This window comes from Rhinatrema bivittatum, chromosome 18 (assembly GCF_901001135.1).
Source record: "Rhinatrema bivittatum chromosome 18, aRhiBiv1.1, whole genome shotgun sequence".
Lineage (NCBI taxonomy): Eukaryota > Metazoa > Chordata > Amphibia > Gymnophiona > Rhinatrematidae > Rhinatrema > Rhinatrema bivittatum.
Window position 1 is genome coordinate 9651051 of NC_042632.1, and position 21820 is coordinate 9672870.

Here is a 21820-nt window from a genome sequence, read left to right on the forward strand (position 1 = left end):
TTTATTTATTTATTTATTTATTTATTTAACAGTTTTTTATACCGACCTTCATAGTAAATAACCATATCGGATCGGTTTACATTTAACAAGGGTATAACTGGAGTAACAATTCAAGTAAATGAAAGATAAACAATAGGTGGAATAAGTCAAAGTTACAATCAACAGGGAAGGAGAACTTGGAAGCTTGCAACAAGCTGGAAAGAAGATGAGGCAGGAATAAATATAAAGTGTTACCGTGTGATAGGTATAGATGTGATAGTTGATATCTAAACTAAAAAGATATGCCAAACACTCTGTTCCAACAACATTAAATAACTCACAGTAGGAGCAGAGTAAATCTACTAATGTAAAGAGGTGAATTATCTGGTATTTATACTAATATATAACTTATATGTGAAAAGGTATAATAATGGGGATCAGCAAGCCGAGTGTAAGTGCAAACCTCTCTGATATACAAGAGGTATACCGGATCACTCAATTATTCCCCCAAATACCTAGTGGCTTTCAAAAAAGGTAGATTTTTTTTTCACATGCATATAAAAATGTGTTGAAACACCATAACACAAAAATATCACCACAGTTTATACCCAAGTGTAGACTAAATCACAAAAGTCCAAGACCCTGAACTCAGATGTCAGTTGGCTTTTCGTGAAAAAAACTGCATCAGGGGTCTTATCTGAGGTGATGAATGATGTAAGATGGAATGCTGTCTGATGGATCATCTGATCTCTTGGCTTATCCAAAGAAGGTCTTCTGAACCAATCAGCACTGCTGATAATAAAGTTAACCCACCCAGAAATTACGGTACTGATCTTCAGCTGTCAACAAAATAAAACTTTATTAGGGTAGAGGAACAAAAAACAACAACACCTCAGTGAAGGGACTCAATCCAACTCTAAAGACACAAGGGATATAAATATTAGAGAAACATGGTCAGATCTAAATCTGTGTTAAGGCCATTAGGGGCCAGTGTCTCCTCCGCAGCGATTCAGACAAGGAGCTTCTGTTACACAGAACCTGAGTTCTTCAGAACTATACTTGAATTCCTGACAATGTGTCACCAAAGGAGCTGACTATTGGCCCTGCTTAATGCAGCTTCGGTGTTCAATCTACAGAGTGCATACAGTTCTGGTGGTCTTGCCCAAATACAATTTCTCACAAGGGCATTGTATCAGATAAATCATTCCAGCTGTCTTACAGGTAGTAGAAGAGTGGAGAGTTATCCGAAAGTCATTGGAAGGAATGTGAACGGTGCATGTTGCGTAGACATTGGACAAACTGAACAGTGGCCACAAGGGGCATGTCCAGGGTTATCAAAGTGAAATTTGAGGTTCTCCTGTTGAAAGTTCAAATGAATTAACCTGTCCCGTACATTAGTGCCTCTAGTAAAGGCAAACCTAAGAACATAAGACATGCCATACTGGGTCAGATGTGTCCGTCAAGCTTAGCATCCAGTCCAAGTCACAAGTACTTGGCAAGTACCACACATTAAATAGATCCCAAGCTACTATTCCTTATTGATTAATATCAGTTTATGGACTTCTCCTCTATGAACTTATCCAAATCTTTTTTAAATCCAGTTACTCTAATTGCTATAACCACATCCTATGTGGATCTTTTAATGCTGAGTGTAACTAACAAATGCCAGTGGGTACATATAGACTCACAGACTGCCCTACCCCTGAGAATAAGGTAAAATACAGGTAAGTTGCTCGGGGGCAACCGGTCTTGTAGGTGACAATAGCCAATCACAATTGGAGAATCCAGCCCTCAGGTATGCTTTATGGATACATGTCCGGGGATAACCATGGGCCAGTAAACAGTGAAATAAAATCTTGGCTTGAATTTTAAAGTCTGCATGATCAGAGCAGATCTGTCAGAGTTGAAAAAATTGACTCAAGTAAATTAGACTTAAGGACTCAAGGATGAGCGCTCTCAAAACATAGAAAACTATTAGTCTGTCAGTTTTCTTTATAGAAACGTAGTAAATCCAGTGAAAGTTTTGTGAATTTCAAGGTCAGGAAAGAGGATATTTGACAATCATGTACAGTGCTAGAAATATGGAGGTGCAGATCCAACTGATTTAACCAGATCCAACTGGATTAACCAGGTTACAAAGGTATCAAATTGAGAACGGATACCTACCACCAAACTTCTTCAGATGATACAGAACGCCGCGGCAAGAATACTGACCAACCGTGGAGAACACACATCACCTATCCTCCGTAACTTACACTGGCTGCCAGTGTACTATCGAATCCTTCACAAATCACTCACTCTAATTCACAAATCTATCTACATCTGGACCTGGTATTCCCTCTCAACCTTCATATCTCCTACAGACCGACTAGAGAAGCATATAAAGGAACTCTACAGGACCCTCCCACAAAAGCAACTCGCCTCACCTCGACCAAAGATCGTTCATTTTCAACAGCAGGCCCAGCTATCTGGAACAATATCCCTTCCGACCTCAGAATGGAACCCTCCCTCTCAATATTCAGAAAAAAACTTAAGACCTGGCTCTTCCGCCAAGCCTTTTCAGATCCCCCTGATACCCATTAGCCGAGGTTATTTCTCCGCACCTCCTTGAAGTTTCCAATAAGATCCTCCTCTGACTCACCAATCGTTTAGACTTGTTTACTGCGTTCCTAGGCCTTTTTTCTTCCAGCACTCTATGCCTCCAAGTTTACTATCCCTGTTGAATGTAACTTTGTTTTTTCCTGTTTTAACTATTGTCTTTGGTTCAGTCCCCCAGTTCGATGTAAACTGATCTGATATGGTCTTTTAACCATGAAGGTCAGTATAGAAAAGTGTTAAATAAATAAAAAATACCTCCCCACAAGATGAATATATCATTAATGTAGCATTTCCATAGTAATAGACAAGTTGAAAAGGGGTTGGAGGATTGCCAATCTGCTTCAAAGAAGCCCATAAATAAGAGCAACATGGGGGAGACATTGTAACACCCATAGCAATAGCAGTGCTGTTATGCCCATCGGCTGCAGACTGCTGCAACCGCGTTTACTTACTTCCTGCACCGCTGTCTTGCACTCCCCGGGACTGCTCGCGGTGCAGGCCAGTCTCCACTGCCGTGTTCCCCGAGGTTCCTTGTGGTGGCCTGGCCACCGCGGCCACCCACATCGACTTCAGGCCTTCCTAGGTGCACATGTGCGCCACCGGACCCTCCTTTGAAGCCTCTTTGTTTGGAACCTCATCGGACCTGGGTATTTAGCTCCACCTTTGCCCCCAGCTAACTGACTTGGCAACAAGTTCTGTTCGTCTCTATAAGCTCTTGCCTCCATGTTCCTGTGGCTACGCTATCGGACTCCGTGGACTTGGACTCTGCCTGGTACCCGTTCCTCAGGGGCCAGTGTGCGCGCACTACAGGGACTTTGTCTCCTGGCCTCCCCTGCTCCTCGGGTTGGCCCTGTGCCTCCTGGAGTCCTACCCTGCAAGGCTCCCCGCTCCTCGGGGCTGCCCCCAGAACAATTCTGCCACTCAGGAGTTTTGCCTCAGTGCTTCCCCTCTCCTCGGGGCTGTGCCTACATGCTACTCAAGAGACTGCCAGTACTTCCCTGGTCCTCTGGGCAGTGCTCTCATGCTATGCTGCGACTATCCCCGCCTCCCTGCTCCTCGGGTCATGCCTACATGCTCAACTGAGACTGTCAACACTTCCCCGCTCCTTGGGGCAGTGCATCCTTGCTATACAGAGACTGAGCTTCCTGCTAAGGGTTGTGCACTCATCAGTGGAGATCTAGGCATCATAGTGCATAATACTTTAAAATCGTCGGCTCAGTGTGCTGCAGCAGTCAAAAAAGCAAACAGAATGTTATGAATTATTAGGAAGGGAATGGTTAATAAAACGGAAAATGTCATAATGCCTCTATATCGCTCCATGGTGAGACTGCACCTTGAATACTGTGTACAATTCTGGTCGCCGCATCTCAAAAAAGATATAGTTGCGATGGAGAAGGTACAGAGAAGGGCAACCAAAATGATAAAGGGGATGGAACAGCTCCCCTATGAGGAAAGGCTGAAAAGGTTAGGGCTGTTCAGCTTGGAGAAGACACGGCTGAGGAGGGATATGTTAGAGGTCTTTAAGATCATGAGAGGTCTTGAACGAGAGATGTGAATCGGTTATTTACACTTTCGAATAATAGAAGGACTAGGGGGCATTCCATGAGTTAGCAAGTAGCACATTTAAGACTAATCGGAGAAAATTCTTTTTCACTCAACGCACAATAAAGCTCTGGAATTTGTTGCCAGAGGATGTGGTTAGTGCAGTTAGTGTAGCTGGGTTCAAAAAAGATTTGGATAAGTTCTTGGAGGAGAAGTCCATTAATGGCTATTAATCAAGTTTCCTTAGGGAATAGCCACTGCTATTAATTGCATCAGTAGCATAGGATCTTCTTAGTGTTTGGGTAATTGCCAGGTTCTTGTGGCCTGGTTTGGCCTCTGTTGGAAACAGGATGCTGGGCTTGATGGACCCTTGGTCTGACCCAGCATGGCAATTTCTTATGTTCTTATGACCTGACTTGGGCTTCCCTGCTCCGCGGGTTGGCCTACATCCGTACAGCAACACCTCCTACACTGCGCAGTGCCACCCCTCTGGGTTGCCTCTCCAGAATACCTCCTGCACGGCCAGTCTTGCGCCTTCTGCTCTGCAGCCTGCCTTCCCCTTTGGGGCCTCTGCCCAGGTATTGTCTGCAGCCTGTTTCCCTACTGGGGTAATTCTCCTGGCTCCTTGCGACTTCTCCCCGCTGTGCCTGACCTCGCCTCCTGATGGTGTGGACCTGTGGAGCTCCTCCCTACAGGAGGTAACAACTCCCACCTCGTGCCAAGGGCCCACATACACACAAATCATAACATGTGCTGTATATCTGCTGGTAAAATTTACCATCAAACATATAAAAAAAAAATTCGTAGTTAAGGCCAATTCCGCAAGATGTACCAAAAAAGAGGCAGGTATTCAATGAGGCTGGTCCGATGTATTCAAGAAATCTGAGATGACCTCATGTAAGTCCCCTGGGAACAGGGAAATACCTAAAATATCTGAATATTTATTTATTTATTTATTTATTTATTTATTTATTTAACTTCTTTTACTATACCGACACTCAAGACCAGGTCTTATCGTACCGGTTTACATTAAAACATGGGGAAACCAATTAACGTATAAGTAGAAATGAGAAGTTACATTAAAACAGGGAGAGTAATAACATGGATGTCGGAAGATAGGACAGAATTAAACAATAACAGAAATGGGAGATCAAGAATCAACCAATAAGTTAACAAAATTACAAACTATAAATTAACATAAAACAATAAATTAGTAATACAGAAACATGGATTATAATCAGCGGATATATACTTGGTATGTCAGATGGGGGGTGGCGGGGGGGGTGGGAAAAAAGGTGGGTTGAGGTAGAGAGGGGAAAGGGAAAAAGGTTGGGAGTGAGGGGAGGGATAAAGGGTGGGTTGAAGGGTGAGAGAGTTGGTTAAAATGGATTCCTTCAACGGTAGGCTTGTGTGAACAGCCAGGTTTTCAGTTTTTTTCTGAAGGTTAAATGGCATTGTTCCTGGCGTAAGTCTTGAGGAAGCGAATTCCAATGTAGCGGACCTGCTGTCGAAAGTGCTCGCTTGTTAATGGAGTTGTGGACTGATGATTTGTTGGGAGGGGCCTTGAGCTTACTTTTGTAGGCAGTTCTTATTGGTCTTGAGGATGTGTGTAGTTCCAGAGGGAAGGTGAGTTGGAGAGTGGATTGTTGGTAGACCGATTTGTGGATGATAGTGAGAGCTTTGAAAAGTACTCTATATTGAATAGGAAGCCAATGTAAGATTTTTAGGATAGGTGTGATGTGGTCCTTGCGCCGTGTGTTTGTAAGGATCCTGGCCGCTGCGTTTTGCAGCATCTGTAGAGGTTTGGTCGAAGAGGCGGGGAGACCGAGTAGAAGAGCGTTGCAATAGTCTATCTTTGAAAACAGTATTGCTTGAAGCACAGAACGGAAATCCTGGAAGTGTAAGAGCGGTCTTAGATGCTTCAGGACCTGTAGCTTGAAGAAACATTCTTTAGTTGTCGCGTTAATGAATTTTTTGAAATTCATTCTAGAGTCAAGGGTGGCCCCAAGGTCTCTGACATGGCTTGCTAGTGGGGTTATTGTGTTGTTGGTGCAGGGGTGGTTATCGCTAGGGGAGATAACCAGGAGTTCCGTTTTGGACGTATTTAGGACCAGGTTGAGACTCGAGAGAAGCTGGTTGATGGCTTGTAGGCAGTCGTTCCAGAAATTTGGAGATGGGGTCTGAGATGGGGATTATGATTTGCACATCGTCTGCGTATATAAAGTGGGTGAGGTTGAGGCTATTGAGCAGCTGGCATAATGGAAGTAGATATATGTTAAACAGGGTAGGGGAAAGAGAAGAGCCCTGTGGTACTCCTTGTTTTGACGGGATGGGGTGGGATTCTTTGTTGTTTATTTTAACTTTGTAGTGCCTGTTGTTCAGAAAGGATTTAAACCAGAGCAGTGCGGAGCCAGAGATGCCTATTTCCATTAGACGGCTGATGAGGATGTCGTGATTTACCGTGTCAAACGCCACAGAAATATCGAGTAGGGCTAGAAGGTATGATTGTCCCTTGTCAAGGCCCATCAGGATGGTGTCCGTTAAAGAAAGAAGGAGGGATTCTGTGTTTAGGCGTTTCCTGAATCCGAATTGAGAAGGGTATAAGATATTGTGGGAGTCCAAGTAGTCAGTGAGACGGAAGTTGACAAGTTTTTCCATTATTTTAGCTATAAAAGGTAGGTTTGCGATGGGGCGGAAATTTGCTGGGTTGGCTGGGTCTAGATTGGGTTTTTTTAGTAAGGGTTTCAGCGAAGCAATTTTTAAGGAGTCAGGGACATATCCTTGATTGAGGGAACAATTTATGATGTCTGCCAGAGATCTGGCAATGGTGTTAGGAATGGTGAGGAGAAGTTTGGTTGGTATTTGGTCCCAAGGGTGAGACGAGGGTTTCATTTTCTTGATAATTGATTCTATTTCCAGTGATGATGTAGGTTCAAGAGATACTAGCGTCTGTTTAAGGATAGTAGATGATGGATTTTGGCTAGGAGTTTGGCTGGGGGGTTGTAATGCTACGGATGAAGTGTTGGATGTTGCCAGTGGGCCAAGTAGGTTTTTGACTTTGTTGTCAAAGAAAATCGCCAACTCTGTGGATTTGTTTTGGGCTTCTTCTTCTGAGAAGGTAGGGGAAGTGGGAGTGGTGAGGGCTGCCACATATGAGAAAAGCGTTTTAGGGTCGTATAAGAAACCGTGTATTTTTTTGGCATAAAAATCTCGTTTGGTGCGGGTGATCGATGTTCTGTAGAAGCTCATTGCTGTTTTGTAAGAAGCCAATGCTGTGGGGGAGGGGTCTTTCCGCCAGCGTAGTTCCTTGTGTTGTAGGTCTTGTTTGAGTTTTCTTAATTCCGTAGAGAACCAGGGTTTTTTGTTCGTGCGTGCTGGGTTGATAGTTTTTGAGGATAATGGGCATATTGTGTTTGCTACTGCGTGTGTGATTGTTTGCCAGGAATTAATTGCGGTATCAGCATCTGCGAGGTCCAATTTGGATAGGTCTTTGGCAAGGCTGTTGTTGAGAGTGTCCATAGAACAAGGTTTCCTGAATTGGATGGAGGATTTGGGAGCAATAGGGGTCTGTTTTTGATTAATGGCTAGTTTTGTAACTATCAACGAATGGTCTGACCAGGGGATGGGGGAGCAGGAAGGTGGGGAGATGGGCGAGATGGTATCATTTGTGCATATCAGGTCAAGCGTGTGGCCTGCCTTATGGGTGGGCTTATTTATGATTTGATTGAAACCCGTTGCCTGGAAGGAGGAAAGTAGGGCTTCGCAGTTGGAAGATGGGGAGGGAGAATCAACATGGATGTTGAAATCTCCTAAAATGATAGCAGGTGAGATGGAGTCGATATGTTTGGCTATAATTTCGATGAGTGGAGAGGGGTTGGCTTCTAGGAGCCCTGGGGGGGCGTAAATAAGGCAGATTTGGAGTTGGGAGGATTTGAATAATCCGATTTCTAATTTAGTCGTAGATTTGAAGGCTTGTTGAGTTAGTCTTAATTCTTTTTTTGTGATTAACATTATTCCACCCCCTCTTTTTTTTAGGTCTGGGGATAGAGAAGATGTCATATTGTTGTATTGGTAGTTGGTTAATTATGGCTGTATCTGTGTTTTTCAGCCATGTTTCGGTAATGGCACATATGTCCGGTTGAGAGTCTAGTAGATGGTCGTTGGTCATCTTGATCTTCTAATGAAAAGGCGTGAGCTAAACATATAAACAAATGAACAATTGACATAGAAGAAGCACAACCTTCTACCTCTATGTTGTATTCAGTACAGTTCGTTATATAGAGGGACTTTATTTACTTCCAGTTTTTAAAATAAGTGACACTTGACATGACTTTAAGAAAGACTTGGTAGATCCCTAGCATATATTTTGATTATAATGGCAAACAGATTATAACTGGGCATATTTTTCAGTTTTTCATTCTGTTCAGTATTATCCAGAAATTGACCTCAAATTGAACATGGATTCTCTAGATGTAAACATTTTTAGAGGCTGCTTCATAATGGCAAGTTAATAAGCCTATTGATATTCAAAAAGAAATATCTTTCAATGATTTACACAGTTGAGGTCACTGTAATACATAGTTTGCCTCTGAGAGGAAAGACCATACGGAATTGTTCAATGATCTCCTCCATTTCCAAGTAGAACCAGGTGACATTACATTATGGGGATAATTTTCAAAGGGATTTCATATAAAACACTGTTTTAAGTGCAGAAAGGTCCTTTTATAAAATTGCCTGCCCAAGATGCAGATAAACTACATATATACTCTGTCATGTTTATGTTTAAAAAAGTTTAAAAAATGTTTGTTTAAAAAAAGTAGAAGGTATATTAACCAGGCACCATCAATGTTAACAAACATAATTTAAAGTGCCTGAATAAATCTGAAAAAATATTTTATTAACAAAATGGATAAACATATTGGGGTAGATTTTAAAAAATTGTGCACGGGCATACATGTGCGCGTGGACATGTACACCCGATTTTATACCTTGCGAGCGCAAGTTATAAAATCAGGCGTCTGCGCGTGTAAGGGGGTGCACAATTGTGCACCTTGCGCATGCCGAGCCGCACTGCCTTCCCCCTAACCTGACCTTCCTAGTTATTTATTTATTTGTCACTTTTTTTTATATCGACATTCCTGTATAAAATACAAATCACACCGGTTTACACTGAAACTGCAAATTTGCCTGGGAGCGATACAAGGAACAGGGGATACAAGTAACCGGGACTAGGGAACTACGAAAACTACACTTAACTCTTGGCCCATGAAAACCAATCTTTGATTACAGAATGAATGGTTACAGAATGAGATAAAATACATTTGAATGCAATATGACCAGGCATAACCTTAATTACAAAAATTAAATGAATTAAATGCGTAAGATTGTGAAGCAGTAATATACATCTAAGCATAAAGGACATAAATACAATATAGAAAGGGACACGAACCGGGTGATCTGAGCCTACTGGAGGGCAGGTGATCTGGGGGGAAAAGGTACCGATTAAATAAGCACTTTGGACGGATTAGAGATGAGCTCTGAAAATCTTGGACATGAAAGCAGAATGGACCTGCCAGTTGCGAAATAAGCGAATGTTATGTATCAGGAAAAGCTTGGCTGAATAGCCACGTTTTGAGGTTTTTTTTGAAAGCCGATGGGCAAGGTTCTAGTCTGAGGTCCGGGGGGAGCGCATTCCACTGTGAGGGGCCTGCTGTAGATAGGGCGCGCTTCCTTAAGGAAGTTTTTGCTGGTGGGGCATACAATGTGCCTTTGTATGCTTTTCTGATAGGTCTGGATGATGTATGAGGACGCATTTGGAAGATTAAATTGAGGGGGGTGAGGTTGTGTGTAGTTGTTGAGGCAGTGTAGAGAGCGGGAGAGGAGGCAAACCCCCCCAAAATTTTTGTTTTACCTTTTGCGCCTGCCTCCTGCAAATATGGCTACTGTGCCGGGAGCCTGACTCTGCCCCATCCCCGTCCCTTTTTGCAAGCCCCTGGACTTGCGTGCATTGCTGGGCTTTTTTAAAATCCAGCCCATAAATTACACAGAGAAAACTAATTATGCACATACAATATAAGAATATAAAAATACTTCATACATTCCCAAAAACATGGTAGGTGCACAAATTCAACAGGATTCATAGAAATATTCAAATAATTTCAAACTACAGCTGCCTGTATGTTTGTTGCATTCAAAGATTGCTAGATCACAAGATGAACAAATCAGCCGCAAAGCTGTATATGAATGTTTTTATATTAAAGGGTATACATTTATGTATGTCTGCTTGTGTGATTGGAATGTCAGACCCCTGTTGGTTTCCAAAATCGCTGAACAAATGAGAAGCTTGGGAGTGAGTGCCAAGCAACTGTCAACAGCACCTTCAATAACTCTTATACTGAAGAACTGGATGATGATCCGAACACTGATAGCCCAACCTCTGACACTGCTAAAATTATCAACAACTTGAAGCCTTCCACAAATCCGTTAAACCCATGCCATACCTGTCTTCTTAAGCCGATCAAATTTGACATTGCCCCATTCATCACTATGTTCATTAACCCATCATTGTAACGTCTTCCCCGATCTTCTTAAACAAGCCGCAGTCCGACCCATAATGTTAGGGAGCGCGATCTTCAGGCCCTGTTAGGATCGTGGAGGCATGGTCCCATCTCAAGGGAGGACGTGAGCCCTTGGATCACGGCGCGGCTCAGGGATGAGCCCCAAGACACACTGCAAGAGGTGAGCAGGTATGAGCACAGGTGGAGCAGGAGCAAGGCTGGATTGAAGACAAGGCAAGGGATATCTGGAACAGGAACAAGACAGTGTGTGAGGCCAGACGGTGGCTGAGGGCAGGAACAAGAAGACTCGGAAGAAGACTCAGGATACTGGGAGGATTCAGACGTACACTTGGATACTCAGGAGACTCAGACAAGGACTCAGGTTACTCAGAAGGCTCGGACAAGGATTCAGGAGTCAGGCGAAAGTACTGGGTGAGAACTGCATCTCAGCGCGCCCTACACAGCTGCCCATGGCTGGTCGCAGACCACACTGAATGCGAAGCAGACTCCAGGCGAAGACATGGAACTTGAAACTGGAGCATGACAAAGATTCAGTAGAGGCCTGCGCCGAGGTGCACCCTACACAGCCACCTGTGGCTGGGCGCAGACCACGCTGGAGCGGAGCAGGTTCTGGCAGAGTCTTGGGCATGGACGGAAGCAGGCACAAGGAACTCCGAAGACCGGGACAGGATTCAAGACTCAGGATTCTCAGAAGCAAGGCATTAAAAACAGGAGTCTTCCAGAGGCTTGCGCTGCAGACGAGAAGATGGCCTTGTACCATGAGGCGCCCTACACAGCCCCCCATGGGCTGGTCACGGACCACGACGGTGGCACGCCAGGAGAGGTGGACAGACGAAGGACCTGGGAACTGGATAAAGACATAAAGAAGAGACAAACAGGACAGGAACATTGAACATCAGGAACATGGAACATGGCACCTGAGGACACGGAACATCAGGACAACTGGAGAACTGGACATCTGGAACATCAGGAAACTGAGACAGTCAATGAGGGAGCTCCGACGAGGGACGAGACCAGGAACATCAAGGAGACGAAGTTCAGGAACACGAAGAACAAGGAACCAAGATCCATCAAAGCACAGGAAGACCATGGAACACCTGGATCCGAAGAAGACCACAGACGCTGTGAAGACTGGATCCAAAGGCACTGAAGGAAAGAAGCAGGGCCCTTTTATAAGGCTGATCCAGCAAAGATGGATGACATCATCAATGAGGGCCGTGGGGCTTTTCCCACCACTGGCCCTTTAAAAGTCGAGGAGAGGCGCGGCTACACACCTAGAGAGGGGCAGGACCAAGGATAGCATCTGCGGTATCCACGCTGCGAAGAGGAGCAGGTAGAGGTGGCACCAGGCTGAGAAACCCGACATTGGCTGCTTCCCACCACAAGGGAGACTCAGTGGTGGCGGCTCTGCCCGCTGCGAGGACGGAGTATCGGCAGCAGTCTCCAGGCTGTGCCAGGAAGAGGCTGTGGTGGCAACGGCCTAACCGCAGGAGAAGGTAAGGGACCACCCGTGGGTCCAGCTGAGGGCAGGATCCTAACACATAAACAAAAAACCCTCAGTCGACCCAACTGTCTCCCTATCTCCACCCTATCCTTCATGGCCAAAGGATTAGAAACAGAGTTCTCCACTAACTCTGCAGCTTTATCGACACTAACAATATCCTTAACCAATATCAATTCACGTTCAGGAAGCACCACAGCACCAAATTACTGCTGCTCTCCAGCCCTGATACCATGAGACAAGGTTTTGACGAATCTGCTTTACGTCTATGCCTACTTGATATTTCCACAGCATTTGACATGGTCAATCAGTTCCATCCTGTTCTCAAGACTACGCTCCTTTGGTATAACTGGTTCTGTACTGGCCTGGTTTTCTTCATACCTCAATAACAGCACCCAACAAGTCCGGATTGACTCATTTACTTCCTCCGTCACACAACTGACTTCTGGAGTGCCCCAAGGCTCCACACTCTCTTCTGCACTATTTAACTTCTACCTAACTCCACTATGCCACACCCTTACTGACCTTGGAGTGCACTATAAAATTTATGCAGACGACATCAAATTCTTCTTTCCACTCAAGGACACATGGGCCCTCACAGAATCTTTCCTCACACACTGCCTTCCGACATCCAAAAGTGTCTTCACAGCAATAAATTAGCTCTTAACATATCTAAAATGGAAATCATTCTATCACACCATCTTGTCATTGACACATCCAACATTTTCTCCTTTGATTCCCATTCCATTCCCATCTTCCAAAATATGCAAAGTCTGGGAGTCACAATCAACCCCTTCCTCTCCATGCACAACCACATAAGAACTATTACTAACACCTCCTTCTACAAATTATGATTATTCTGTCATCTCAAGCCCCCTTCTTGAATACTCAGACTTCAGGACACTCCTTCAATTTCTACTAGTCTCTGGGATTGACTCTTGCAATGCTCTCCTGACTGGTCTATCTTTACACGCAACCTAACCACTATAGATCATACAAAATGTGGCAGCAAGACTCCTCACCAGCACCCCCATTCGCCACCACATCTCTCCAGTATTTAGATCTCTTCACTGGCTCCATTTCTCATACTGACTACAATACAAGCTCATCATGATCATTCACTCCTCAATCCACAATTTAGTCTCCCTTTTGGTTCTTCTCTACAATAAGAATCCACATCCCCTCCCGACCACTCAGATAGTCAAACCTAATGCTCTTAGACATCCCACCCCTCAAAACTCGTCCACCTAGAAGAAATCAGAGAATGTGCATTTTTCTCTGCTGGACCTCACTTATGGAACAGCTTACCTAAGGAAGTAAGGTATCTCAGAGAAACTATTTTCTTTAAAAAAACCCTAAAAATCTTCAAGAAGCATTCCAGAATCTGAAAACAATGGCCTACCCCTAACTTGTCCCCTCCCACAGAATACTATTTAGTTGACAATTGCTTTCTCCCCCATCCCCTCTCGGGAAGGAATATATTCCCCAGATGCCTATGTATTCTTCCTCTGTCCCAAAGAATGATTCTGTCCCCCTATTTCCAAACTTTGCATTGTCCTGTCTCAGCCTGTATATATCATTGTACCACGCTCTAATTGTGTATGTTCTTATTGTACCCCGCTCTGAACGTAGGAAGGATGCATAATAAATCTTTCAAATAAATAAATAAGGTGGTGGGATGAGAGATAGAAGACAGCATGTGATGGGAAATGGAACCTACTCTGAAGAGAGCAGTGTTAAGTGGAGTGCCACAGGGATTAGTGTTGGGGCCGGTCCTGTTCAACATCTTTATGAGTGACATTGTGGAAGCAATAGAAGGCTAAATTTGTCTATTTGCAGATGATACTAAGATCTGCGCAGAGTGGACACACCAGAAGGAGTAGAGAGAATGAGATGTGATTTAGGATGCCTGAGCAGCTGGGATTCGATGCCAAGAAGTGCAGAGTCATACATCTGGGGCGCGGTAATCCAAAAGAGCTGCATGTGATGGGGGGTGAAGGGCTGTTGTGCACAGAGCAAGAGAGGGACTTTGGGGTGATAGTGTCTAATGATCTGAAGACAGTAAAGCTATGTGGCAAGGTGATAGCTAAATCCAGAAGAATGCTGGGCTGCAAAGAGAGAGGAATAACCAGTAAGAAAAAGGAGGTGATAATTCCCTTGTACAAGTCCTTGGTGAGGTCTCACCTGGAGTATTGTGTTCAGTTCTGGAGACCATATCTTAAAAGGAACAGAAACAGGATGGAAGCGGTCCAGAGAAGTGTAACAAAAATGGTGGGAGGTCTCCATTGAATGACTTATGAGGAGAGGTTGAAGGAACTAAATTTGTATACCCTAGAGGAGAGGAGGTGCAGGGGAGATATGATACAGATTTTCAGATACCTGAAAGGTTTTAATGATGCACATTCAACAAACCTTTTCCATTGGAATGTAATCAGTAGAAGTAGGGATCACGAAATGAAACTCCAGGGAGAATGACTCAGAACCAATGTCAGAAAATATTTCTTCACGGAGAGGGTGGTGGATGCCTGGAATGACCTTCTAGAGGAGGTGGTGAAGAGGGAAACAGTGAAGGTATTCAAAGGGGCGTGGGATAAACACTGTGGATCCCTAAAGGCTAGAGGATGAAAATGAAGAAAAGAGCGCATGGGGGTAACTTGCTGGTGCCGCTGTTACTACTCTTAACTAATAACTCTTCATACTGTTGATGCAACTCATAATTGCTCTATGCTTTAACGGCAGGAGGAAAAGAGGAAAAAGGGGAATTAGTTTCAGACAGCAACCAAAAAAGACATTGAATTTTACGGTTTGGAAAAATAAATAAGCAAGGGGGGTAACTTGCTGATGTGACTGTTACTACCCTTAACCAATAAGCCTTAAACTTGTGATGTAACTCCTACATTGCTCTCTGCTTCAATGGCAATAGATAGGAGATAAAGGGAAATTGGACTTGGACAGTATCCAACAAGGGCCCTGACTTGGGAAACTAAGTATGGGGGTAACTTGTACGCCACGGCAGATGCCACCCCTGATGCTACCATTGTAGAGGAGACCTGTGTGGCGCAGCTGATGCTACCATAATCTTGTTGGGTAGACTGGATGGACTGTTTGGTCCTTTTCTGCCATCATTTCTATGTTTCTATGTATTTATAATGACAAAACCAAAAACATTTAAAAAACAATTTTTTAACAAAAAAAGTCTAATCAAAATATATATCTCATATCTTAAAAAAACAATATAATTCAAAAACATTACTATACTAGCCTCAACATTACCAAAGATGTTGAACTTACAAAAGCATTTTGCAATAAAGATATCACCAACACATTCTGACAATGCCTCTAACATGGCAAAAAAACACCACAAGAAGCCGCGCATGCTTATCTTACATCAACATGATCTTATAAATAAGGGAGGGAATACCAAAAGCCCATCTCCTCCAACCAACAAACAAAAGGGAAACAGTGAATGACTGAACTGAGAATATACGCCATTCAATGTCTTGATTAAGCTCATAATGTTCCAAAGTATTCCATTCAAAATATATCACTGTTCTTTCTGAGTCAACACTTTAGAAATATTACCACTGTGCTTGAGCTGAGTGTGATTAATCAAAAAAATGTGTGAAATATTTTTATATTGTATGTGCACACATGTTTGTGTATTTAACCATTTTGTTAATAAAATATTTTGTCAAATTTATTCAGGCATTTTATATTTTGTTAGCATATACTTGGCTGGGCTTTTCCCTTGCCCACTCTGACCCCTGCGCCTCTCCAGGCCTTACCCACCCATACCCCATGGATCTATGTGCAAGGGCCAGAGACCTCCTGCCCAGCCCTCACTTACCCCCTTCTGAGGGGGTCCTTCTGATGAGGGCATGAGCAATGCTATTCACCCATCTCCACTGCATAGTAGACTTAAAAGTGTATGTGTACATTTTTTTTTTTTTTAACACAAACTGAAAATAACCAACAAGTTTTGGGTATTTTCAGGAAAGGCAGGCAGAACATTATCTGCAGGTTTTGCACCTGCTTTAAAAAAGATGCTATGTACCCACAGTAAAGTACATATAATTATTTCAGAATGAAATCCCTGGCGCAAATGTAACCCCCTAAGAAAATTCCGTGAACGTCCCAAATATGAATAGAGAGAGGTGGAACAATTAGAATGAAACAAAAATATACCACCAGATCTAAAAAATTCAACAGCAGGTAAAGATGCACTAGTTTCTAATGACCATCATACTGGGCATCATCGTGAGTGAGACCACTTTCTGACTCACCCTTATATATAATCATAGGTCATAGGCAAAACTAATATTTCAATATAGAATATACTCAAGAAAATAATTTTTAAAGAAATTTTGTGTTGCAGATAAAATGGTAATTACCAACTTAGAAAATAATGAATATATAGCCACTTATCTGGGATATTTCCTGAAGAAGCTGCAACATGGTAATCTGTTGGCTGCAATTTACATCGCATCACAGAATCTTCAGAAAACAGGCTATATATTCATTATTTTCTAAGCTGGTAATTACCATTTTATCTGCAACAAAAAAGGTCTTAAATTATTTTCTTGGGCAAACCGGGACAGGGGGCTGTGAAAGCTATTAAAATAGGGGGTTTGGAGAACATCTTTTCACTTGGTGAACTGGGACCAAGCTGGTAAAACTAAGAATAGCATCGGCGCACACCCCTTTTAAAATCCCCGATTTACATGGCAGAAGCAGGATTTACGTGCACGTGCGTGTGCTCACTTAAAATTTGGCACATATGTGCGTGGCCAGACTATTTTATAACGTGTGCATATATGTTATGACATTGCTGTGTCCCTGGGCTGACATATTACCATGTTTCTATGTTTCTATGTTAGGGCTGTTCAGCTTGGAGAAGAGACGGCTGAGGGGGGGTATGATAGAGGTCTTTGAGGTCGTGAACAAGTAGATGTGAATCGGTTATTTACACTTTCAGATAATAGATGGACTGGGGGGCATTCCATGAAGTTAGCAAGTAGCACATTTAAGACTAATCGGAGAAAATTCTTTTTCACTCAACGCACAATTAAGCTCTGGAATTTGTAGCCAGAGGATGTGGTTAGTGTAGCTGGGTTCAAAAAAGGTTTGGATAAGTTTTTGGAGGGAGAAGTCCATTAACTGCTATTGATCAAGTTGACTTAGAGAATAGCCACTGCTATTAATTGCATCAGTAGTATGGGATCTTCTTAGTGTTTGGGTAATTGCCAGGTTCTTGTGGCCTGGTTTGGCCACTGTTGGAAACAGGATGCTGGGCTTGATGGACCCTTGGGGTCTGAGCCAGCATGGCAATTTCTTATGTTCTTATGAAACCTGATGCTCCTCTCGTGCAGAAGTGGTGTCCAGTTGCTTACCCATTTGGATCATGGACAAGGAAGTGAGAGGCCCCCAGATATGAGCAGATATGGAGGCCTGCCAATAGGGTAGAGGTCTCCCAACTCGGTCCTCAAGGGGTGCAGCCCAGTCGGGTTTTCAGGATTTCCACAATGAATATACAGAATATCTGTTTACATGTAATGGAGGCAGTGCATATTTATTGTGGAAATCTTGAAAACCTGACTGGTTTGCATCTGCTTACCTCTGCCCTAGGGGAAGTTCACTATATCTCTAAATCTGGCTAGCCACATCTTCCACTTGCTTACACTAATGCTGCTTAGTAAATGTGAGAGAGATTAAAGATGAAAGGGGAATAAGAGCAGAACAAAAAGACCGCTCCTTCAAATATGACAATTCCTTGCAGCCAAAGCCAATTATATCTCCCCCAACTGTGGCATCCTTTTGTAATTAAATTATTGCCATTAAATGGGCTCTCAGTTATTGAAATAGGAAAATGTACTTTCTGATGCATAATTTATTATTCCATTCAAAGTTATTTCACCCTTAAATACTGCAAGATTTCTAATGATGTATTATTCATTTTTCCTACATGCTGACATATTGACTAAGCGTTGAAGTAATTCTCAATTCGTCTTTTCTTTTGCAGGTAAGTCAAGACTAGCCTACTTGCTGGAATTTGCAGTTGGGATAGAAACAGGGCAAGTATGCATGCTTCCTGGTGTTAAAGCCTCTTAACAGGCTGGATCAGCATATTAACGGTCAGTCTTTACCTCATACATTTGTAGAATAAACAGCATTTCTCAGAAACCTCCGTTTATGGGCTTCTAAGAAACCGTTTCAGTTCTTCTAAAGTAAGTTGAATGTAATACAAGGCAGATAAAGTCCTATGAAAAATCAGTGCTAGAAATGTTGCAGGGGTTAAAATATGTCTGTCCTGCTAAAGAGCTCGTTGCAAAGGTGAGGACTCCCATTTAAATATCATGCTGCTATGAAGTGAAATGAATTACAAAGATGAAGAGAGGGATGGTGTAAAACCATCCATGCGCCATTGATTTTGCTGTGCTGAGAAAAGTGACTGAAAACTGCAAATTCAGGTTGTGATCCAAACTGAGAGATTCCAAGCGCCACGAAAAGAAAAATCACAAGCCATCTCTCTTTGGTTCGTGTGTGGCAAAAACACCAGAAACCAATTTTCAAAGGGATCGAGGGGATTAAGTAAGGATTGAGCTGGCTGATCAGGCTGAGCAGCTCGATGTAGCCACCTTATAACTGCTTGTGCTGCATGCACTGGTTTTAATTGTGATGGTAAGGCTGGCTGGCTGTTTTAAGACTATTGTTTTCAGAAAATATGATTGCCCGAACTAAATTGGATTAGTTCTTGGAATTAAAATGTAGTAAATATATATATTATTTAGACTTGTTTTAAAATGGCGGTGTTGAAGGGATGGTGTGTTAGTAATGTGTGGAGAAAGCAGAGATTAAATGTACCAAGAATATAATATTCCTTGTTTGAAGCTTTAATATAATAATCCAGTTGAAGATTTACTAACTGCATGGCAAACAGGATACGTTGGCCAAAACTGCCCACTTGGAAAAGAGGGGTGGACAGGTGTAGGGTGCTCATTGTTTTCAGAACCAATTCTGTATTTTAAAAGAGGTGAGAGACGGTGGGTCAAGCAGCCAAGTTAATCTAACATGTAATTGGCATTAATTGGCTAACCATTACTGTGCTGGTATTGTAAGGGCCAAAAGCACATTTTATATTTAGAATTGAAAAGGCAAATGAAGAATCTAGAGAATTCTTTAATGTTCTTAATAGATGAATCGGTAAGCTTTGATACCGCGCAGGGGCACATGTGTACATGCCTATGCCGGCTCGCATCAAAGGACACAGCCATGCATGACTCTATGGACGCATGGTATCAAATAGGATGTATGCACATACATGTGCATGCAATTTTATATGGACATGCGCATATGTGTGCAAATGCAAGCTCTGCTGTGTAAGTGGGGGGATTTTAGTAGGCACATGTGCCGATGTAAGTACCAGATTCCCCTGTTCTTCCCAGTTTGTTCAGATAAAGAAAAGGACTTCCTAATCCCCCTAGTTAATTTTCCTCCTTTTAACCCTGTTAGCCCTGGCCCTTACAACCCCACTGACTAGCCTAGGTTTTTTTTATTTTAGGATTTACGCTCTATCCATGGCAGAAGTAAAGTTACGAGGTAGGGGACCTTGGAGTGCGCTTGTGTGCGTTTATACGCGCTGGTTTTTTTCATAAATCCTGGAACGCCCATGCCCTGCCCAGACCATGCCAACACCCCACCCCTTTTCAGAAAAAATGTGTGTGCAAGTACCAGGAGATACACGCATACATGGACGCCTTTTAAAATCCGCACAGCGTGCACCTGCCCGACTTTTGCACATATCTCCTGGGTTTGTCATGCGTCTGGCTTTTACAGTTCACACTATGTCTATTTCTGCCATCCCAGTGACACTGGATTGTGAGTTTTGTACATTTTTATGTGGATAAGATGACTGGTTTGAGACAAGGTTAGGAGACATAAAATAAGATTATGATCATGGTAGAGATGGAGGAGCTTAAGATATATACTCAACCCTGTCTAATCAGACTCACTTGTCTTGGAGCCTTCCATATATATCATCCCTCCCCCCCAACGTGACACGGAGACTTCAAATTATGAATAAGAACATGTCTACAGCTTTATTTACTTACAAATATTTTCTACTCCAACTGAGGTTCATCAGGGTCTGTCATTAAATTTGGATTTGTTAATTGATTAATTCTGTTGGTCGCCACCTTACCATGGGAAGTGCCCTCCTAACCCTCCAAGGGGTGAAGAGCAGGCCCCAGCCTCCCTTTCTAGGAGTAGTGTTACTATGTGGCCCATTCAGTCATGCGAGCTATGATTGGCATGACCTCCCCCTTTTAAACTTCTGGGGTATGTATGAAAGCTCCACCCCTGCTATAACAAAAAGTTGTGGCCAGACCTGTAGGTAATGTTGCACCACAAATATAGTAAAAATGTTTGAACCTCCATCTGTATAATGCACAGTATTTTTTAATTTAATTACTCAAGCTAGGGTCGATCAGAGATCATTTTAATCAGATCAAGAATTCATTCGGTTTGTCTAATGTTTAAAGGTTTTATTGAAAATTGTATCAGTTAAAAGATAATTGATTGTTAAATGATCATTTAGATCGGTGCTTCCCAAATCTGTCTTGGAGGACCCCCAGCCATTTGGGTTTTCAGGATATCCACAATGAATATGCATGAGATTAAATTTGCATGCATGCAAACCTCCAGGGCAGGTTTGGGAACCTTTGATTTAGGTGATTTAGAAAATGAGAGACAGTTTCAATTTCTAAAATAGCACTACAGGTTATTGACCACAAGTTCGCACAGATTTAATTCAGAGCAGTCACAACTATCTACAGTTTCTTTAATTAAAAGTTAGTTTGTGTTCTCCCCATGCTGGCCAACCGCGGTTGGAGGAGATGGGTGACTTTCCTCTGTGAAGGCATCAGCATCTGGGTTCATTTGTTTGCAGGTCAGGTAAGCGTAGCAGCTGGCTTCAGGCATCTGGGGTTGGCATCTCTTCACCCCGGAGATCAGGCAGGCATAGAGGCTGGTTTCTTCTGTCCCAACTTAGGGTGTTGTCTATTGATGTTGGTGAGAGCTCTTGGATGGTATTCTCTGTCGGATGGCGGGAACCTTGTTGGGACTCCCAGTTCCTTTGTTTCACTCACTTTTATAGCAGTGAATTTGTATAATGCATGCACAGTCATTGGATATGGATAAGAGCCAAGCACAGCTCTCTGATTGGGAGTTTCTTTTTTTTTAATAAGAAGTGAAGAGTTCATATTAACATACGGGCCGATATAGTAAAATCGCAGGAGAGCGGGCAAGTGCCCGCTCTCCCGGCGCGCGCACAGGCCACTCTCCTGTGCGTGCGATACAGTATTTTAATTTATTTAAATTAGGCCGGCGGTAAAAAGAGGCGCTAGGGACACTAGCGTCGCTTTTTTTCACGGAAGAGGCGGCTGTCAGCGGGTTTGACAGCAGATGCTCAATTTTGCCAGCGTCTGTTCTCGAGCCCACTGACAGCCATGGGTTCGGAAACCGGACGCCGGCAAAATTGAGCGTCTGGTTTTCGACCCGCCAGCCGCGGGCCCATTTAAAAAATGTTTTATTTTTTACTTTTTTAAACTTTCGAGACCTCCGACTT

At 43.1% G+C, this 21820-nt stretch overlaps 1 protein-coding gene across 2 annotated transcripts in view; it reads left to right on the plus strand.

Moving 5' to 3' along the window:
* KCNIP1 (potassium voltage-gated channel interacting protein 1) overlaps positions 1–21820 on the plus strand; it is a 516519-nt gene that overhangs the window by 16438 nt on the left and 478261 nt on the right. The window contains exon 1 of one of the 2 annotated variants that reach the window (XM_029583872.1): positions 18226–18329. The exons of the other annotated variant lie outside the window; for it this stretch is intronic. The gene's annotated coding sequence lies outside the window, so the exon portion shown is untranslated. Of the gene's footprint in view, positions 1–18225; positions 18330–21820 lie in introns of those variants that run through there. 2 annotated transcript variants of the gene reach the window in all.